Genomic DNA, 22,331 nt, shown 5'->3' on the forward strand with positions numbered 1-22,331 from the left:
AGAGGAGGGAAGATGAAACGTGTCTTTAAAACGGAAGCCGGGTCTGGCAACCCTGGGAGGCATTGCTCTGAAGTTGCGGCTTCTCCGGGCATGAACCCAGGTGGTCCAAAGCCAGCTCTGTACCTGCTCACCAGTCTCAAGAGCCGCCCTGCTGTACCCCACGGTATCTACGGCAACCCTTGTCAAGGGGTGGCTCGCGCGCGCTTGGCTTCATACAGACCCCACCGTGCACTGAGCGCGTGCGCAAGCTTGCCCCTCCCTATGCAGGGAGATAGCTAATGATGGTGCCGCTGGTGCAGTGACACCGGGGACCACCGACTGCACCCCGTTTATACATTTTTCATGAGACTCTTGTTACACAGGTCAGTGTGAGGGTTTGATACCCCAGTCAAAGGTTCGGAGTTCTATATACAACAAATTCGAGTATACGACAGTGCATGATAATTCGCAAATAACAACGAGACCAACGGTGCATTTTGCAACAGGAATGTTGACACGATCTGATATGAAATGAGATGGATATATTTTCCAATGCTATTTTGAAACAAATTGAGCTGGACATTTGTTTGCAGCTTGGTAGTACACTACAGCACTATGTGTTGTGTGTGTGTGTGTGTTGTGCAGTGCTGAAAAGATCTCACGAAGGTGTCCACTGCTTCTGGTTATGAGACGGTGGCCAAGAGTATCTCTTCTATGCGTGTGTCTATCAGAAAATTATGCCTCAGCAGAACGACAGGCTGTCCACCATACATTTAATTCTGACACATTGGATAAGCCTTGACTGTCTGATAATGTGTACGAGAATGAAAAATGAGTTATTAATTAATTTATGTCAAGAGGAATAACATCAGTTTACAAAATGTGGCAGAAAATAAACGGTGTCAACCAATAGCCTATCCAAAGTTTTGGGTTAGAAAAAAAGACTCCATCCAAACTGGAATTGGTTCTATGGGATGGTAAGGGACTGCTGTGGTATGCCACATATATCCGAGCGTTGTTCTGATTATGCACGCTGCTGCAAACAATTTGATTCTGCCAGTGAGCTGGCCAGGTCTGGCACACTGGCAATCATTGCTCGACCAGAGACCGGTGATGTGAAGCCTGTCAGGGGTCCAGCAGGTCAGGGTTGTTCAATGGGCCAGTGGTACCAGATCAATTATGACTGGGTACTCAATGTACCAGTGGGGCTGCTTGAAAATGGCAAGGCTGCATAGGATGCCAGAGGTCAACACTGGTTATTGTGCCAGGGGTGGCTCGGTCACATGTGAGGATTAGATACATTGCTGTCACATGCCCATTTAAATGATCGCATGTCCAGTTACTCCCAACACACGCCTAGTAATACTAGAATTCACCCAAGTTCTCCCTTCATGTGGCAGGTATTACCATCTCATGCTTAGGTACTCCCACCACTTCTGATTTAGACTCATCAAATGCCCAGGCACTGCCAGGCACTGCCATCAGATGCCTAAGGCCAGGGATGGTTGTGAGTCACAAGATGGACCTCTTGCACTTATTGGCACTGATGGACTGGTTCTCGTGAGAGCGAGGGCGTCCCGGGTACATGTAGATATCTGCTGGGACAGGTGAGTATATTTCCCTGGAGCCAGGGAGCGCAGATGCATCACCCACTCCTCCAGCAGGGCGCTGTGCTGCAGTGGACGGTCCTTCATTTTGACCGGTAGTAGAGGCCGGAACGGTTGTTTCGGTAGATTCCCTGGTCTCCTCAGGTCTAGGCTGCAAGAAAGCTACATAGTACAAGTCCTTGCTATTTAGTGCGTCGAGATCTGGAAGGGAGGAGCAGATTTGGAATATATGGAACCTCCTTAAAATGTCCCAGTAGTCTCGAGAGTTATCAGTAGGACGAAAGATGAAAGTGGCGGCAGTCGCTGGGATACATTCAACTCAGTCTTACTATTGTACTGCCCCTGTGCGTTGCTGAAGACCAGAATTAATCATGTGCAGCCAAAATGGCCTTTTCCTTGTGAGGACCGCCTCTCTGGGTCCCCTTTTGAATGGCTGGCGTGAATTGAACGCAGTAAACGGTTTGAGTTGCGAACTGGGCAGAGCGCATCCACAACAACCCTTGAGGTGCATGAGCAGTAAAGTGTTTCCTTCCCGATGGGTCTGCGCGAGCATACTGTAGTAACCTCCCCGTGGGCCTCGTTGACTCGCTTAGTTACTATTAGGGAGTGTAGCCCGGTCTGAAGCTGTTAAAGGTGAGGTGGCCGCCCTATTTTCCTGGGCACTTGTTACCCATGTGGGGGTTATGCTTCTAGTTTGACAGATTCCTGGGGACTATAGGGCCCGGCTGGCCGGTTGTTGGGTTGCTTTTCCGCGCGTTTCAGAGTTTTGATTGCCTGCGCTTTAGGTGCCGTTGTGGGGGCCTCTTTCTTCTGTTGTTTTAGGGTGCTTAGCTTATTAGGTACTCGCAAATTCAGATCGTAGTTAGTGGCGCCCTACGTGTCCCCGAGTTCCTGTGGTCCAGTGCTATGGGGCCCTTGTTTTAAAGAGTTTGAGGCTTGGTAGGCCGTGATGTTATCTGCAATGTTCTGTATATTGTGTCGTGAAAATGTACTCTGTTGCTCCGGGGGGCGGGCATCAATCTTGGTGTTTAGGGGGTGCCTGAAACATGGGTAGACTTGTGGGCCTTCCTGGCCCTTCAGTTTCCTGATCTCAAGCGATGTCGGTAAGGTTTTTTTTGTTACACTTTTCATTGTGTGTCCTTGAGAGCACTAGTTCATAGTGATTAGGTTCACCTGAAGGGGTTCGGGATTTTGGAGACTTTTGAGCTGCTGGGGCACCTCTTCTACCGTTACCTGTGCTTGATGTGCTTCTGTTCCATTCCTTGCATAAGCTGGTGCAGTTGCTGTGCACCCCGCTAGCCTCTCTTGCTCTGATCTAAGGCGATGATTTTGGATGTTAACTTAATTCGAGCATGAGGGGTGAGGCAAGGGGCTCCCATGTGTAGAGGGCTGTCATTTAGATGATTTGCCTGGGAGGTAGATTTGTGCTGTAGGCCCCCAGCGGGTTGGACGACTGGTGCAGGAGAGAAGTGCTTTTGCCCTAGATATTTTATTAGCTTGATCTCTGGGGACAGTGGGTATCCTTAGCTCAAGGAGCCCGGGGATAAAGAGGACTCCAGGCCGCTGAAGCCTTTATGGTCTCTAGCTCAGTCAAGGATCCTTGTGGCCAGGACATCAGGGTAATGTTTTCAATTTCCATTGTCTGCATTTTTGCACTGTCGCTTAGAGATCTTGTAACTGGACGGTCGGCAGTTAAGTCCTTATGGTCCTCCACTATAGTCTTTTGATGGACCTGCTTGTTTCTGTGAGAGAAAAAATATTTCCATAATGGTTTTTTTCCATTTTGATTGGACTCTTCAGTCAATGTGGCCACTACTTTGCCTTTAGTTTGTTTTAGACATTGGTCCTCCTGAATTATGTTTAGACATTTGTTAATGTTGGACTCTAATTCCTGTTTTTCCTTGCGTTCAGGGTAGAAGATCCTTTGTTTGTTAATTTCTTTTTCTTAAACTAGTTTTGTGCTCTATTATGAGCCATTAGCACAAGGGAGCTGGGCATTCTCGTTCTAGTCGTACTGTAGAGTTTACACTCGGATACTCCGCAAGAAGCAAGGCTTTAGTTTTGATATTTTTTGATATACTGAGCTTTGTCTGAGTGCCTTTGCTTTAATCCTTCCACTGGGCTCAATTGAGTGTGGTCGGTTAAGAGCGCCACTGAGTTCTTTGTACCGGGCATTCAAGGACTCTGGCTTTCGGGCATCCATGTGCGTTTCGTCAGGAGGTTCAGTTATGTTTAAATAGTGATTGCAGGCAGGGCGAATATACCGTGCACCCAGGAGAGCACAAGGCGAGTGCGGGGCTGTGTGGCGGATTTTATGTACATATGTTTATAGCGATTGATGCACCAGTACTAAGTCTTACGGCTTGTGGCTACTCCCCAGTGGCGAAAATTCTTTACAGCGGTAATGTGGGATTACGGCAATTAATTTGTTTGGCATCTGTGCTGGATTTTTTTGCTTGCTGCTTCACTGCCTCCTCCAAATGCTTTGAGGTTCTAAGCCTGATAGGCTGCTGACTTCTCTGCAACCGGTAGGGGATAGGAGGGCTCCAGGGAAGTGCTAGGGTAGGGGCCAAGCGGGAGCACTGTGGACAGCCCTTGAAGCCGCACCTAAACCTAGCTGGGCCGCTTCCGCAGGGCCACTGGGCTTACTCTCTGTTGAGGCTGACTACAGCCACCACGCTTGCATTACACACCTTACACGCCTCCCGGTTCCCCCGGAGTCATCTCTGGACTAGTGCCACATGGGCAGCATCAGCAAGGGTGCTGAAGGAGGTACAGGAGAAGAAGAAAATGGCACTTGATGTCCGACGTCTACCGTCTGAATATTCACTTTGATAACTTTATTTCGGTCAAAGACCATAAAAGTGCAATAAAATATGTACAAGCACAATAATAAAACATGGATACTTCAGAGTTAAAAAGTTATTAAACAATGGTTATCAAAGGAGTAATAAGTGTAAAAGCAGTAGTCCATTATTCCTTGTGGATAAATGCAGTTCTTCTCCGCCACATGCCGAATAGAAACCGGGAAACGGCAAAAACAATGAGAGGGGCAGTGTCATAAGTTAGGACTCTACAAGCATGTGCACAGTGTCTAAAACCCAAATTTTTGCATAATGGGATGATCCAGCACTTCCGAATTTCACTGTATGCTGGGCAAAAAAGAGGATATGTATGATGTCTTCCCTGGCGTGATTACAGGCAGGGCAGTTAGCCTTGATCGTTTTTGCCCATCTGCATGTGAATGCCCCAACCGGTAAGGAGCCGTGCCTCAATTGGATATATAATTTTCTTGCCAGTGGAGGCTGCACCAGGTCCAAGAACGCCTCCATCAAGGGTGCTGAAGGAGGTACAGGAGGAGAAGAAAATGGCACTTGATGTCCGACGTCTACCGTCTGAATATTGCTTTGTAGATTTGAAGCTTTGTGGCCCTGAGCCCTTCACATTGCAAGCCACTCTCACCGGAGCGGTTGGATCCGGCAGACCTTGCCCCACCATGAACAATGCTGTGCTACTGCTGCCGAAAACTCCCCCACACTGCACCGCTGAGTGCAATTCTCAAACTTCAAACTCTGCCCACAGGAAACGCCACTCTACTCCACACTGTTCCACTCTACACCACTCTAGTCTATGACACAGTACTCCACTCTGCGCCACTCCACTCTACAACACTTTACGCCGCTCCACTCTAAGTTACTACACTCTATAGTATTCCACTCTATGACAGTCCACTCTATGACACTACTCCATTATACGTCACTCCACTATACTACACTCAAAGCCACTTTGCTCCACACTTTGCAATTCCATGCCACTCCTCTCTACGCCACTTCAACCCACTTGTATACAATACCACTCCATTCTACACCACTCCACTTTACACCATTTTATGACACTGCGCTACTTCACTCTACTCCACTCTAAGCCACTCTGCCCTTCTCCACTCTACAACACTCTTCTTCACTCTACAACACTCCCCTGGATGCAACTCCACACTACTTTACTCTTCACCACTCCACTCTATGCCCCTTCACTTATGACACTCCACTCTACGCCACTCCATTCTGACATCCGCTTTACTTCACTGTATGCCACTCCACTTTATTTCATCCTACTCCACTCCATTCTACTCAACTCTATGCCACTACACTCTACTCTTCAAAACTCTACTCCACTCTACTCTACAACACATTACTTCATTCTAAGCCACTCTATGCTACTCCACTCTACACAACTCCACTCTACATCACTCCACACTACACCAATAACTTCATGCCACTCTACACTATTCCACTCTACGCTCCTCCACTCTAACTCATCCTTGCTATGCTACTCCACTCTACGACACTCTAAACCACTAAACTGTATGCCTCTCTACACTATTCCACTTTGCGCTACTGTACTCTAAGCCAGCGACTCTATGGTACTCCACTCTATGCCACTCTACACCACTCAACTTTACACCACTCTACACAATTTCACTCTGTGCTACTCCAGTCAACACCACAGCATTCTACTACACTACACTCTATGATACTCAACTGTACTCCACTGTACTCCACTGCACTCCATGACACTCTACTCCACTCTGTGCCACTCCACTATAAAAAAAACTCCACTTTACAACATACTACTGGAATCTATGACACTCTAGTTCACTCTATGCCATTCTACTCTATGACACTCTACGCCACTCCAATCTACGCAACTCTGCTACTCCACTCTACACTACCCCAGGACACTCCACTCCACTCTACAGCACAACTCCACTCTACGCCACTCCGCTCTATGACATTCCAGACCACTTTGTTCAACTGTACGCCACTTCCCGCTACGACACTCCACACCACTCTAGTCTACGCTACTCTATGTCATGCTACGCTACTCCACTCTATGCTACTCCACTCTGACACGCCACTCTACGACACTACTCCACTCCATGACACTCCACTGAATGACACTCCAAGCCACTTTGCTCCACCCTACCCCACTCCATTCTACAACATTTCACTCTATGCCACTCTATTTCACTCCATGACACCACTCCACTTTACACAACTCTGCGCCATGAAATTCTACTCCACTCCACTCTATGCCACTCTACTCCACTCTAAGCCACTTTATGCCCCTCTACTCTACACCACCCTACTCCACTCTATGACACGTTTACTCTCTACGCCACTCTACCCTATGCCACTCCACTGTATGTCACACCACTCTACAACACTGAATTCTACTCCACTCTATTCCACTCAACTCTACAACACTCTACTGCACTCCACTTTATGCCACTCCACTCTGCAATACTTTACGCCACTCTAATATATGCCACTCCACAATACTCCATTCTACGCCACTCCACTCTACTCTACTCTGCAACACTGTACTCAACTGTATGCCACTCCACTCTAAGACACTCCATTCCATGACACTTAGCTCTACTCTATGCCGCTCCACAACACTTTACTCCAGTCCACTCTATACTACTCCAAGCCACTCCATTCTACAACACTCTACTCTACACCACATCCCACTCCACTCCTCTCCCTTCCACTCCATGCCACTCCACTCTACAGTACACCACTCCACACATCTCCACAACACTCTATGCCACTCCACTGTATGCCACTCCACTCTATTCCACTCTAAGCCACTCCACTCTTTGACACTACTTCACTCTAAGCCACTCTATTCTAGGCCACTCCACTCTACAATATACGACTCTAGTGCACGGCACACTGCTCCACTCTATGCCACTCAATTCTACAACACGTTACTCCACTCTTCGCCACCCCACTCTAGGATACTCTACTCCCCTCTACGCTACTCCACTCTACAACACTCTGCACCACTCCACTCTATGTTACTCCACTCTATGCTACTCCACTCTATGACAATCTTCTCTATAACACTACTCCATTCTACATTACTTCACTCTGTTACACTCGATGCTGCTTTTCTCCACTCTATGCTACTCCATGCCACTCCACCCTATGCCACTCCAATCCACTCCACACCAGTCTACAACACTACTCCATTCTTCACCATTTCTAACACTATGCAACTAATTTTTATTATTATTTTGTATTGGGAAAAATGTTGAGTCAGAAGCAATTAGAATGTATCTATCATCCTGATAGGTAAAACCAATGCTACTTATTGATACATTTTATTTGTAAATGAGATGTTACTGAAAAGTCACTTAGCCTTTGTAAATGTTAATGCAGGAATCATAAATAAACTAAACTTGTTGAAACTATGCCCAAAGTTGACCTAAACTATCCTTCCACTTTTATGGCCGAGGATGGTCCCAGTTGATTTCACACCATTGAGAGAGCCCTTGACGCAGCCAATGCTCTTGGGTGACTCCAGCAGCCAACACATCACTGGTGACGAGGCCTTGGTGGAGCCCTCTGGCGACTGGCTGACTCCAGCAGCCTGCTCATCATCAGTGACCAGACCCTGGTGGAGCCCTCTGGCCACTGGCTGACTCCAGCAGCCCTCTGTTCCCGCCCCAGCTGCACTCATGTGAGCTGTGCCCCACTGCAGGGTATCTCTTATTACCTCTACCAGGCTCACAACAGCTCATTTTGTGTAACAGGAGTCAGTGCTATCACTGTACCCGCCTTCTGAATATTTTACCATGTTGTATGACTCACTCAATCAGGTTTCACGTTACTTAATTAATGCATTGTGTTTTCACACCCAATAATGAGGATAGCCTAGGACAGCAGATATAACACCTTAGTACAGCTATGTATTGTGGTTATGTGTAAAATATATCAATGAAGAAAGTGGTTACAAAAACTCGAATATATTCAGAATAGGTACAGATGTAAAACAATAATGGAGGTTATTGGCCGTATTGGTTGCTGGCACAGGGTGAATATCCTGTGTCAAGGGAAGGAGTGCAGCTGGAGGGAACCATCACAAAGCAATACCATCTTAACATTTTCTGCCTGTCCCTTAATCATGGACATGGCCTGTTTTTTTCATGACATTGGTTTGGCCCAATGTCTCACCCCGCCTTCCACTTGAGGGTCGACTGATTTCAGCAGGAGGGGTCGCGGCATGGAGGGGCTCAGGGTACCTGCCTATACTCTCTCTGGCACCAGACCTCTGTGATAACCTCACTGTGGTTGCATCTGCTTCCCACTGCTCCTTGAAACGTGGCATCTTTCTTTACCATCCACATTTTCCTGGGGCTGCCTCTGGAGAAGGCTGGCGCGGTGGACCTGCATATCAAAATAGATGATGAATCAAAATGAGTAGACATTTATGTTTTATATCTCCATCTCTTGGCTGTTTCAGAATGTCCCACATCTGAGACTCAGACTTGTCCCCAGGATTAGCAGCAAAGAAGTAATGATACACCTTCATGCCCTCAGATCCAGGGCCCTGGAAGTGCCTGACAATTAGTTTTGATAACAGGCAGCTCCGTCCTGATGGCCTGCAGCCAGTACCGTCATAGTGTGTCCATACCTTCTCCCCGTACCACCCACCCTGATGTACACACCCTTCATCAGGCCTGCAGCCAAGAGCGAGTGCTGGTTGTTCTGTGCTTGACAGTTATGTGCAATAGAGCAAGGTTTAGAAACCTGGCACATCAGTAAATCAGCAGCTGGGCGGCGCCCGACATTAGATACTGTCATTAATTTGAAACAGGAAACACCCACTTCCAAAATACATGTTCAGATCTTTTTGTCCTGACAGGTCTGTGAGCATACAATACCTGGGAAGGCTTCTGGGAAAAACAAATTGGAAAGTTAATTTACAATACGTCACACAGGTCATCCAAGGCGCATCCATCACCCGCGCCAACTGGAGCTTGGCATAGAGTAATGTTCTCTTACATGCCCCTCGACAGACAAACATGTGCTAATGCACTGTATAGAAGGGAGGAAAAAGACACGACCCCCTGATTGGCATGGGTATCCACCCTGTCAGCATTCAAGCATAGCCTCTGTACCAACATTAAAGAGACAGAACTGACAAAAAAGAAACAACCTTCTTTGTCATTGGGACCGCCCTAGGTGCTTCTGCCGCCTTCAAAACACTGTGCGACCCTTGCAAGCATCTGCTAAAGCAGAGGTCTTCAAACTGGTGTGGGGGATGGGGCCGGGGCAGTGCTTAATGTGTGTCGGTGCTTAGCTTGGCACTTACTTTTCAGGGCCGGGTCTACAGTCTAAACGCATCTGCACGTCAATGACATGATATTATAATTACCAATACACTGCCAATACTGACTCAGTGACACTGAGCAGAGTGTTGTTCTGGGTCTCCCGAGTGAGTCCCAGTGTGCTTCGGTTGAATCTCAGTCAGAGTGAGCCGGTCCGGAGCAAAGCAATTGAATTGCTGCATTCATTAATCATAATTTTGATACTCATCATGACATGGCTTCATCATGGCGGCAGGCGGCCCTGGCGTCGCACAGGCAGCCCTTAGTTCAGTAGACTGTGACTGTTGCTGGTGGTGGGCGGGACTCAGGAGCAGTACTGGGCATGAGTGTCAGACATTGACTGGGTAGTTGGTTGTGCGCAACATTGATTGGGTATGTGGTTGTGCGCGCTGCGCACAGATTTGTTTCCGCTTGCCAATGCCACTCCCCGGCACACCCGCACCCCACGAGCTAGAGCCAGCCAGTCCGACCACGTTGAGGGCAGGCAGCACCACCAGACGGCCCACTCGCCTATCAATAAAGCAGTGCCCCGCAACCCCGGCCGACCACGACAAGTGTAACCATTAAGTACTACTAAGTAGCAGTCAGAAATATTGCCCCCTGCGACATGCCAAGTCAGTAAGTCGCTCAGAGGTGTGTTATGTGTGGTGGTGGCGCGCCGGGCACCGGGTAGCTTCGGCGGCTCCATTTGATGATGCACTAGTCTGTTCCTGGCCCTGCCCCGACTTACAGTACTCAGTCATTTTAATTCAATATTCATCATTATATCTCAATAGGTTAAGACTAGTGACAGAAGGGAAGGCCGCCCTGCCCGGGGCCCGGGCCTTGAAGTATCATTCGTATCGCTCCCCACAAGATTCGAATTTGATGATGGCGTGTGCATGCTCCTGCCGCCCTGGGCTCAGCTGACTTGGCCTAGTAGCGGCCGCCGGCTGTGCATACATACACTATATAGCCCCGGCGGCCCAGCCGCCCAATGTACACATTTATTTTAATGTATTATATATCACATACGGGCTGCCGCCGGCCGGGGTTACATTGTTAAAGAAGGCCCTGCCTGCAGCCTGCCCCTTGAAGTATCCTCAGTCACACTCACAGGCCACCCCAAATAAGCACTGAGAATAGTATTATTCCGGGGAACATCGTTTACAACGAAACTTTTACCACGCACTACCATTATAACGCAGGAATTACAACGAAAGTCGTTACAACGACTTTCGCTGGAGGGCGCTGTTGGATAGGGGATAGTTTAATTTTCTATCCAACACCTTCCCTACTATCCACGGGGACTGGAGTTGGAATAGAAAATTAAACTATTCCACTATCCAGCGCCCCCCAACGCAAGTCGTTGTAACGACTTGCGTTGTAATGCCTGCGTTGTAAAGGCATGCGTGGTAAAAGCATGCGTTGAAACATCATACAACCACACTCCTAATACAACGCAAAAAGGAAACACACCACTGCACTACTTATCACGATATTCGTTCATTGCCACTATGCAACCCGAATTGGCACTATGAATCCATACACCAGCAGCCTTGCGTTATGTCCCTGTTAATTGTTAAGTGTACACGACAGTCAGCGTCGCAAAGATTTTCAGCATGGGCAAAGGGGCCATCCTTCCAACATCCCTTCTGGTAAACGTTCAATGTTGTGTCAGGAATGGTTATGAATATCAAGCGCTGTGTACCTATGTTTTATTTTGAATTTGAATTCCACATAAAATAGTGCTTTTGCAAGACAAAAAACTATAGATTCATGACGGTTTCATCTATGGTTGCTCACGTTTGCTACTTTGCTCTACTTGCCACCAAATAAAGAAGCTGAGCAGCCTGAGCTTTCTGTAATTTTTGTGACTCTCACTTCTAAAAGTTTAACATGTAATGTCATATTATTTGGAAATATAATTTAGTATTATTTGTCAAGACATCTTGAATTATCTGGAACACATAATAAATGCAAAGTTGTTTCCAAAAGTGCGCCAATGAAAAAATTACTTGCTTCAGTGAGACATTAGCTTGAGCACTGCTAAGTGAAAGCATTAAGCGGTTGAGAATCATATTATATTTGGTACTATTCATACTAGGAATATTTGCGTTGTAATGAATGAAAGTTAGCCCAAGAGGGAGCGCGGTTACCTGCTTTGAACACAGTTCTGTAGAAAATTATGAAGTAGGAATAAAATGACCGTTCCCTTTCTGTGTAATATTTGTTAATTTAACTGAAATAACAGGGTCGGAATGGTAAAGAATATAGGCCCAGGTACCAAAATAAAAGTGCCCCTCCCCCCCATTGGTGAATCAGAAAGCTAAATAAAAACATTGATCATGTTTGCAAATTTGGGCTGTTTTCAACTTGTAAAGCCACACTGTATAAGGGTTTTGCATGGTATGGAAGGCTTCATGGATTTGAGCTTGATGCAGGCAATGTTTGTTTTAATATCTGGGAAATCAACAATAAAGACCGGTCCATGATTCTGAAAAGGGCCAGGCGGCCCGGGCCCATACGTTTCAGATCAGTTTTAGACTCACTGTCTGATGGTTCTTTATAGTAGCATGAAAGTGTATGAGTGACATTTCAAAAAGTATAAATAACACTTTGTGGGGAGCAAAATCAAACAATGAAGACGAAAGAAACATAATTTTCAGATCAGTTATTACATCTGAAATAGCATTGCCAGTTGAGGATGTGGGTGGAGCCAATTAAGTAAGTGGGCGGAGCCAGTGGAGGAAGTGGATGGGGCCTGTGAAAAGTAGGTGTGGCATCCAACAAACATTTGAGCACCTGGACTTCATATTTTACAAATTAAGCACCGGGCAGCGGTAAGACCCCCCACCCCCACCCCACCCCCAGGGGTCTGAATTGATCTGATAGGAGGAGTGAGGGCACCAGGCACTAGCCAAGAGGAGCACCCTGCTTAAAACAGTGCTGTTTTTCAGTAAAATAAAATACAACAGTAGAGATCCGTTTAATGAGATTGTGCAAATGTGTTCCCCTGAAACCTGTGAACGTCACTTCCGCTGCGTACAGGCTGTCCAACTGAGAAGAAATTGTAATTGTTGTTATTGGTAATCGGCACCTATGTAACCCACTGTCATCGCAGCGCCCTCTCCAGCTCAGGGTGTGACCTGAGGCGTAATGTGATCTGGCCCTCCAAACGAAGATCAGATGAGAGAACCCGAACGTACAGGACAGGAAGAGACGCCGCACATAAACGGCGTCTATACATTGAAAAAGTATGTGCAGCTCAATATGCAAAATTTCTATGTAAATCTAGGCTGGAAGTTTGAAATTGAAAATTAGAAAAGACTTTTGATTGAATCAAAAACAGAGAACCATAAAAGTTTGAGATGAAAAGCAGACTAAATAATCAGAAGTTAGTAAACTAAGCGATTATTTTCTGTTTCGCTAGAAATATAATGCATGTTTTACCTGTTCTCACGCATGGTGTAAATTGCCCTATGCTTAAACCCCATCCTTTCACAAATGCTAATCCCATCATTTACCCATAGTATTATGTACTCTAAACCTAACCCACAACACTTAACTCTACAACTAACCACATCACGTACCCATCGGTAGGTCCAGTGGAGGAAGTGGGTGGGGGCCCGTGAAAAGTAGGTGTGGCATTCAACAAACATTTGAGCACCTGGACTTCATATTTTACAAATTAAGCACTGGGCAGCGGTGAGCCCCTCCCCCCAGGGATCTGAATTGATCTGATAGGAGGAGTGAGGGAACCAGGCACTAGCCAAGAGGAGCACCCTGCTTAAAACAGAGCTGTTTTTCAGTAAAATAAAATACAACAGTAGAGAGCCGTTCTATAATGGGTCATCGTAACATCTTTTGTCACTCGTGTCCTGTCTGGGAGTGCCAAAGGGAGAGGAGCATCAAATAACACTCAAATGCCCACTCCCTACATTCTGAGAAAATATCACACTGTGGACATTTTTACACTTCAGGGAGATAAGGCTGCCCTTAGAACGACGGAATCTGGTTGCATTTTTAAAAAGAATACAATGTTCAATCCCTGTTCGTACTATGCCAATCAGCTATGTATGATGTTAAAAACTAACAAACAAATGTAAACAAAAAAAAGTATGTTTAGACTAGAGCTGCCAGTTTTACACAGTATTTATGAAAAAATATGTTCGCCATTCTGGAGTGCACCAATGATTTTTTTTCCACAAGGAGGATGGAGCATCAAAACATTTGAATACCTCTGTGGTTAAGACAGGGAGGATATCCAGTAAAACACGTGCCTATTACTAGGAATAACGTTTGAATAAAACAGAAATACCAAAAGCTCGAAATTTTAAATAAGAAACAGCGAAATGTTACAAACAACTGGTAGAAAACTGGAATGTCTGATTTAAAGTCTGAAACTATAAAACACCAGTTTCAGTGGGGCAGTGTTTGGTGAAGGGTTAGTATAAAGATAAGGACAAAGGTTAGAGGAAGTGTTACAGTGCGCTGCTCAGTAAAGGTTAGGGTGAACGTTGGCAGAAATGCAGATCTTCTGTTCCAACATTTGTCTTTCCTCTTTTTAACTTAGAGCAATCTACCTCCAGCGTGTAGAATGCTATATTAGCTTTATAACCCGAGAACGTAAGGATTATTGAAGTCCCATTAGCAATAATTCTGATTTGGGGCTATTAACAGCCGTTATTGCCTTTGGCATAAGGCTATAATGCTTAATTACAGCACCCTTCTTACTAACAGCCCAAGGAGTTTTAGTGCAGTCCCTACAGTGGTGGATCGGGTGGTACGGATCCCGAAGCAGCGGTAGGGGTGTGAAGAGGGGAGATTATTATACGGTTGTAACAGCAGACCAATACTATATCTCCATGTTCACAAATAGCCCCCAATGAAGAGATACATAACTAACACGTAGTTGTTTTGACCTCTATTGGACTCACCTAATCATGAAAGTTAACATCTCTTTTTGTACGGCCTAGATTTTCATCCCCCCTCTCCTGACAGCCAACCTCATCAGGAAGATAGCACAATGGCCACCCGTAAGTGGAACAGCAGGCTGCGTCACTTTGGACCTATTTGCCTACTTAACCGATGAAGGGATAGATTCTAGGAGTATGGGGAAAGGTTATAGAATACATTAGTTATTACATTTATGCATGCACGCGTGTTCTGAATTGTTGTTGATTCATATAGACTGGCATGAATAGCTGGCATAATCTACTCAGAGTATAATTTGGTTGCAAAAATTAATGGTAATCAAGTAAAATGCCCGTAGGTGTCCATTTTCCTGTATCTACACATACACAACATATTTATTTGTTACATTAAACAAGCAGTCAAACAATCAGTCAATCAGGGGGTTGTATAGCGCAGCTACTCACCCATGAGTGTCTGAAGGTTTCTGGGGGGATGGGGTTGGGTTGCTGATCTGTCTGAGTTCAGTTGAAGAGCCAGGTCTTGAGATCCTTCTGAATTGGCTCCGCGATGGAGATTGCCTGAGGTGGAGGGGCCAGGTCTTGGCTGCAAGGTAGGAGAAGGATCTTCCTCCTGTTCTTGTCTTGTGTATCCGAGGGACGGAGGCAAGGGCCAGCTGGGCGTAACAGAGGTGTCTGGCAGGAACATGAAATGCGAGGTGGTGGTTCAGATATGCTGGTCCAGTGTTGTGGAGGGCTTTGTTTGTTGGCATTAATAAGGCACTTGAAGGTGATTTGTTTATCGACTGGAAGCCAGTGAAGTTCTTGAAGATGTTTGGTGATGTGGCTGCGGTGGCGGTGTTGAGGATCAGTCTCGCTGCGGTCTTTTGAAAGTTCTGTAGTTTTCTGAGGAGTTTCTGGGTGATGCCAGCGTAAAGAAAATTGCTGTTTTCGAGCCTGCTGGTGATGAGTGCGTGGGTGACTGTCTTTCTTGCTTCGGTGGGGATCCATCTGAAAGTTTTTCGAAGCAAGCTTAGTGAATGGAAGCATGAGGAGGATACAGCATTGATCTGGCGGTTCATTGAGAGCTTAGAGTCCAGTATGATTCAGAGGTTGCGTGCGCGGTCTGTGGGGGCGGGTGGGGGCGGATGGGGTCCCCAGTGGGGCAGTCCACCAGGAGTAGACCCAGGCAGAGGCAGTGGGTCCCAGTATGAGCACTTCAGTCTTGTCCGAGTTGAGTTTGGGGCAGCTGCCCTTCATCCAGGAGGCAACGTCCTAACCCCGCAGTGGAAGATGATTCTGGTGGCCAGGGGTTCGTTGGTGAGGGGTAGGATCAGCTGGGTGTTGTCGGCGTAGGAGACAATATTAAGTCTGTGGTTTCTTATGATGGTGGCGAGGGGAGCCATGTAGACGTTGAAGGTGGTTGGGCTCAGGGAGTAGCCCTGGGGCACTCCGTAGCTGATCTGTGTAGGTTCGGAGCAGAATAGGGGTAGTCTGATTTGTTGAGTTTGGCCAGAGGGGAGGGAGTGGATCCAGCCCAGGGCCTAGCTGTTGATGCAGAGTCGTGGAGTCTCATGATTAGGGTGCGATGTTAGACTGTATCCAAAGTGGCCGAGAGGTCCAGCAGAATCAGGGTTGCCATCACACCCCGGTTTCGGTGGGCGCAGATGTCGTCAGTAACGGCGAATAGTGCAGTCTCGGTGCTGTTATTGCTTTAGAAGACGGATTGGGAGATGTCTAGGATGTGGTTCACTTCGATTAATTCAGAGAGTTGGGCGTTGATGGCCTTCTCGTGACCTTTGCTGGGAAGGAGAGCAAGAAGATGGATCACAAGTTTTTAAGGTCTGTAGGGTCGGCAGACGGCTTCTTCAGCAGGGGGTTGATCTCTGCAGTCAATTACATTCAGTTTGGAAAGACAACATGGGCGGCAATCTGTCACAAGGAACTTGACAAAATCCGGATCTAACAGGAAAAACTGTAGTTTCCAGCAGAAGTGTTTGTGAATGTGGCCCCAGTATTCATAGATTTTACACAGCGATATACGATGTCTAATACATTTTTTCCCATTGCTAAACATCAGGAGGGTTTCTGATATAACTGGAAAATTTCAAATGGGGCAGGATTTTTCCAGATATGGGCAAAATATCTTACTTGACCTGCAATTGGCTGCTACATTTAGGCCTGTAAAAGCAAAGGGACGCTTTTCTTGGACATATACTACCCCCTGGAAAGACAGGATCATCCGGCTAACTATGTCCAGTGATACCGGTGATCCTAGGCAAGATATCCTGCCAGAAACCTGCTTCGCACATGGGTCATACGACCCATTTGGTTGCACTCCGCCAGCATGTCTTAGGAGAATCTGGAAAGTAGTTCTACAGAGGTCCGTAGGTTCCTTGATTACCAGCCCACTGGCCAGCCTGTCAGCAGCAGAAACCTTGCTATGTATGCTCTGAGCAGGTGAGGTGGTGAATGGGAGGGGTCACTGCGGTTCACAGGGTGCGGCTGTGTATGGACCGGTCAGGAATAGTCTATCATGCTCTCCCATGAAAAAGGAAGGTGCAGAGCTCGGATAGGCTCTGCATCCATCTCTAAGCTTTGCTCCCTCGAGTATGAAGAGGTTTTAGGTTATTTTCCACACCCATTCTAATTGGGCCCTTTGTGGCCCCACTTGATAATTTAAGGTGCAGGGGCATCAGTCTCCTTTCGAGGCCACTCTGGCCTCCTTATGTTTCACCCACCCCTCTCACGGTATAATTTTTTATATGTTTGATACATTTGGTAGCATAAATTTAAATGAAAGTTCAAGTATTTTGGGTATACTCTAGAAATGGATGGCGGTGGAAAGCGATGAAGCAGACATGGTGTGTAGTCCAGTTGTGGCTCTACAGGTTGACACTGTGCAGTGTGCTCTGTTCTCAGGGGAAGGGAACTGCGCTGAGATTCACTGGGGTCAACTAGCAACATGACACCCGAATTAAGTTGGGGGTGGGGAAAGTGGAAGGTGTGGTGGAGGGGGGAAGTACACTTTTTCGGGGGGTGGGGAGGGGTTGGCAAAGGGGAAAAAATGAAGCCGGTTGTTTGTTCATATTCTATTGCTTTTTTCTATTCGTTTCATCTGTTTCGCTAGAAAAGTCACTGCTGTTTATATATGGCTAAAATGTCAACTTTAAAGGTTGTTTCTTTTAATGTTAACGGGCTCAATAACAAGAGAAAGATGCGTGCTATTGAAGCGTGGGTAAAAACAGAAAAACCAGGGTTAATTCTTCTTCAGGAAACCCATATCCCAACCATTAAGATATCTGAATGTTCTATGTTTAGATCATGGGCAGGATATAGGGGGTTCTCATCTTCCTCGGCATCTCATAGAGGGACTGCTATTTTTATTAATAAAAACCTACAAGCAGAGTTTATTAACTCCGGTAGCGATCCATCTGGGAGGTGGTGTTGGGCCTCCTTTTCATTTAGATCCAAGCCTCGCCCTCTCACATTTGTGAGTTTATATGCACCAGTAGAGGACAAAATGAAACCCTATGAGGAACTCTTTCTAGCATTAATTAAGATCCCGGGGGATTTAATTTTAGGAGGAGATTTTAATATTTTGATGGATCCACGCCTAGATTCCACAGTACAGGGGAAGAGGCAGACAAAGCCAGATCCATTAAAGTTTTGAAAAATTATAACTCTGTATTGAACTTACATGACCCATGGCGATTAGCGTCCCCCTCTCAAAGGAAATATACGTGTGGATCTGGCCGGTTCTGTTCCTCCTCACCTATAGACTTTTTTTTTTTTATTTCCTAGGGGTTAGAGTTTTTTCAACAAAAAGTTTTCTTCAATGCATTCTCAGACAACGCAATGCTGACATTGGAAATCCGTCTGGGGGAAGGTCTAAGACTCCTCAAGCGGTGGGTTTTCAATAAGCAGTACTTAAATGACAAAGATTGGGTAGAGTTTATGGATTCAGAGATCAGAAAATTTCTAAATCAGAACACGTTGTCTGCTGCATCACATATAGTTTGGGACTCACTCAAAGCATTTGTGCGGGGGGTTAATAATAGGTAAAGATGCAGCCATGCCCAAGAAAGCTAGGCTGGAGAAGTTACAGAATGAAGATAAGATCCATGCCCTTAATGAGATATTTTTAAAAGATCCGACTGTCTATAATAAAAAACTTCTTGATCAGGCCAAACGAGAGCTCTGCTCTGCCTATAACATCCAAAGTGAAATCTTTTTTCAACGCTTTCAACAGAAAGAATATGAGGAAAGTAATTTCACAGGTAGGCTATTGGCGTGACAGGCCAAAGAGCAGGCCGCAGCAAATCAAATGAAAGCACTAAAATGCCCTTTGACAGCAGTTCCCACAGAAGACACAGGGATAATTGGAGACATCATGATGGCCCACTACGATTCTATCTATGGTAAAATACAAAGGGTTGATGACCAACTACTTGCTAAATTCCTTCAAGAAAATTCTTCCGCAACTTTGTCTAAAATAGAAAATCAATCTATGGCGAGCCCTTTTTTCTTGATAGAATTGGCGGAAGTAGTAAAAAGTCTGGCAAATGGTAAGGCCTGTGGTCCAGATGGACTACCCGCAGAATTTTTTAAGGTCTTTTTTGGGGCACTATCAGACTTTTTTTTTATCCCTGATTAACTCTTTATTAGAAGGAGGGCCCGTCCCGGAATCTTTTAGACAGGGGAACATCGTTAGTTTCCCTAAGAAAGGCAAGGATAAGATGGATCCTAGCTCCTATCATCCGATCACGCTGCTGAATTCGGACTACAAGATCATCACAAAACTTTTATCTTGTAGGTTTAATAGATTCGCAGCACAGCTGATCCATCTCGACCAGAACGGGTTTGTGGCGGGTAGACAATTAGCCACTAATACACACTTTCTTGCAAAAAGCCCTGCTGGATTACTTTGAGGGTCAGAAGATTCCGGCTCTCGTCTTATTATTAGACGCAGAAAAGGCATTTGACCTTGTGGTCTGGGAGATATTATTTTCGATTTTACACTCTTTTAATATCCCACGGTCACTGATATTTTTAATTCAGAGCCTATATGAGAATAATATAATTATTAATTCAGAAGTGGTAGGATGTATTAAAATTAAGCGAGGCACAAGGCAAGGCTGCCCTTTATCACCGGTGCTAATTGCGTTCTTCATTGAACCTCTAGCAACAGCCATTCGCAATTGTGTTGACATTCAACCTCCAATTACAGCAATGCCTAAAATAAAGCTATATGAAGATGACATCTTGCTTTTATTTAAGCCTACAGTGGAGGTTCAATCCAAGGTTTTTAAGTTGTTTGAGGACTTCGAAGCTTTAGGGGGTTACCGCATAAATAAAGGCAAGACAGAAGTTATAAAGTGCGGGAGTGACACTATAAATCTATAAATCTACACCCTGATATTCGGGGGTCTGTAAACTCTAGGGCAAAGAGATATTTGGGAATATTCTTCTCCAATCTAATTGATGAATTATATAAATTCAACTATCTTCCTCTATAAAAGAAAGTTGAAGGGTTGTTCTCCCGATGGAACTTACTTCCCTTGTCTATAATGGGACGAGTGGCTTTGATCAAAATGTCTGTTTTACCGTTATTTAATTTTTTGTTTGCCTCAATTCCATGCACTTTATCAAGCTCCTTCTTTTCTCAGGTTGAGTCAATGTTTACAGCCTTTATTTGGGCAAAAAAGTCCCACGCCTAGCACTTAGGACTTTATATGAAGACTTGGATCAAGGTGGTTTAGCACTTCCCAATCTTAAAAACTACTATGCGTTTTTTGCACAATATTTATCGAGATTCAAGCACGCACCACAAGTGCATTTTTTCAACAATTTTGTTTATCAATCTCATGTGTCAGGACAGCCAAATTCATTTTCCCCTATTAATGTTCAGATCCCCAAAGGTGGTCCGCTATGAGAGTCTGCAATGGCTTTTTAAAAGAAGGCAGACATTTTTTTAAAAATATTCAATACCAGCAATTAACTCTGCTCCTTGCTAGAAGATATCCTCTTCTTTATAGGTGTTAGACAACCCAGATATCTCGCCGTAAAATGGGTGGAAGCGGGGTATGTGAAAATTTTTGACTTTATTCGGGGTGGTAACTGGGTGTCTATAGTAGATATGCGCCAATTGAATTGAATTGAATTGAATTGAGTCGGATTTATAAAGCGCATGGTTACCCGTGGGCGTCCCAGCGCTGTGAGTAGAGATATCAACAGATGAAGCGGATGCTTAAGGACCCTTAGGGAAAAGAAAAGTTTTCAAGTGCTTGCGAAACTTTTGGAGGCTAGGCTCAGTGCGGATGCTGAGGGAGAGGGAGTTCCAAAGTGTAGCGGCATTGACGGAGAAACGACGTCCTCCTGTATGTGCCTTTTTTATTCTAGGGACATTAGCGAAGTACAGGTGGTCAGATCTCAGTGCCCTGTTGGCTTTGTAGTGGCCAATCAGACTTCTCAAGAAGGGGGGGTCCTTGCCCTGTAGGGACTTGTGCATAATGCACAGGGATTTCAATTTAATTCTTTCCCGAATTGGCAGCCAATGCAGGGATCTGAGAGCTGGTTTAGCTGAGAGCTTGATTGATGATCATGTTAGCAATCTCACTTCCGAATTCTGGATGAGTTGTAATTTGTTTATGGTTGATTCTGGGGCCCCCAGGTATAAGGTGTAGGAAGGTACATCCTGACTATGGTTGCCCCAACTTTTTGCCCTGTGTTTTAGCTGGTTTTGGACATAGTCGACCTGGGACCCTGCCAATCAGGACCCCAGGCCTACTGCTCTCTCTTTAAAATGGATTCCATGTACCCTAGGTGCATTTACCAATTGGTACTGGGCCACCTTATCAGACCCTGTAACTCAGGGCATAGGTGTACCCAGGGCCGCCAGGGGCTGCAGCATGTATTATGCCACCCCTGGCTGGCCTCCTAAATTTGACACAACTGGCTGCATGACAGCTGGGGCGAAGTCGTGTAATCACCCTCTGCTTTAGGTATAGTAGCTCTATATCTAACCATACAATGGACACCCGAGTTCCTATCAGTCACTCCTATGGCAGGCCTTGACAATCCTGAAGGCAGAGTGCGTGGGCTCGTGTGAACTAGGTTCTGGCCCGAGCCGAGCCCGGTTGCAGCTTGCGGATCAAAGACCCAATGGCTGTTCCATGATAACGCGAACCACATCGGTAACTTCGGTGTCGCGTTATCAAGACATGTCGAGTAAGGTGTCATACGAATCGAGATGCTACCCCCTCACCAATTCTGGCGACGAGGTTAGCATTCCGCCCTTCTAGAGGGACACGACATGTACGTAACTGTGAACCCCGGTTAAAGTTAACTAAAGCCTCAGCTCCACAAAATGGATGCTGCCACCACAGACACGAGTCTGACCTCCTGCTGCTGGGAGTCCTTCCAGCGAGGAGCGCTTGGACAAAGGGTTTCCTGTCAAGGGCGGTGTTCGCACCGTCCCAGACAGGGTTTGTGTATTCTGGGTAGGTAGGGCTTTTGCGAGAAGGTGACTGCGGAGTGGCACCCCGGTGCTCACTACGCATCTGCCGGTCAGAACCAGTTCCAGGGGCGCCAGCCCTGGCCTGGGGAAAGTCCGGCAGGGGAGAGGGGTGTAACTACCCCCCTTCCTGGTCCCACCCTTAGGGCAGGACCTAG

Source organism: Lissotriton vulgaris, chromosome 2_1 (genome assembly GCF_964263255.1).
Source record: "Lissotriton vulgaris chromosome 2_1, aLisVul1.2, whole genome shotgun sequence".
In the NCBI taxonomy this organism is placed as follows: domain Eukaryota; kingdom Metazoa; phylum Chordata; class Amphibia; order Caudata; family Salamandridae; genus Lissotriton; species Lissotriton vulgaris.